Source organism: Otolemur garnettii, unplaced genomic scaffold (genome assembly GCF_000181295.1).
Source record: "Otolemur garnettii isolate 467f Iridium unplaced genomic scaffold, OtoGar3 scaffold00313, whole genome shotgun sequence".
NCBI lineage: Eukaryota > Metazoa > Chordata > Mammalia > Primates > Galagidae > Otolemur > Otolemur garnettii.
In genome coordinates, this window is record NW_003852708.1 from 161,404 (window position 1) to 162,178 (window position 775).

Here is a 775-nt window from a genome sequence, read left to right on the forward strand (position 1 = left end):
TCAAGGAATAGGTGAATAGGTTGTGGACATCTTTGGGAGCCGTTACTGTGTCTACCACATTACTTGTCATCTAATTGTGGTATACTACCATTATTAAGTGTTCTTCATTATCTTTTTGTTGGTTATGTATGCCTTTCTCCTTTTATTTTCTGTTCCCAGATTGTGTTTGTGGTTCTATGATCGTTCCTTTAAAAAAAATGGTCACTTTTGGCTCAGTGCCTGTAGCTCAGCAGCTAAGGTGCCAGACACATACACCAGAACTCGGCCCAGGCCTGCCAAACAACAATGACAACCACAGCCAAAAAATAGCCAGACATTGTGGTGGGTGTTTCTTGGGAGGCTGAGGCAAGAGAGTCGCTTAAGCCCAAGAGTTTGAGGTTGCTGTGAGCTGTGGCACTACAGCACCCTACCCAGGGTGACATAGTGAGGCTCTGTCTAAAAAAAAAATGGTCACTCTTCTTGGATCCAGATAATAGAATTTTTCCTGGAGTAGCTCTTTATTGAAGAGTAGTTGGAAGAGTGCCAAGCAAATATCCCCAGTCTGTGGATATAGTTCAAGGGTCTATGAACTTGAATGGGAAAAATTATAATCTTAAATTTTTTCTAATGTAAGCAGGCAACACAGCCTACTATAATAGATCCTAACTTTTTTTTGAGACACGACCTCAAGCTGTCACCCCTGGAGTGCTGTGGCATCATAGCTCATAGCAACCCCCAACTCCTGGGCTTAAGCAATTCTCTAACCTCAGCCTCCCAAGTAGGTGGGACTTCAGGC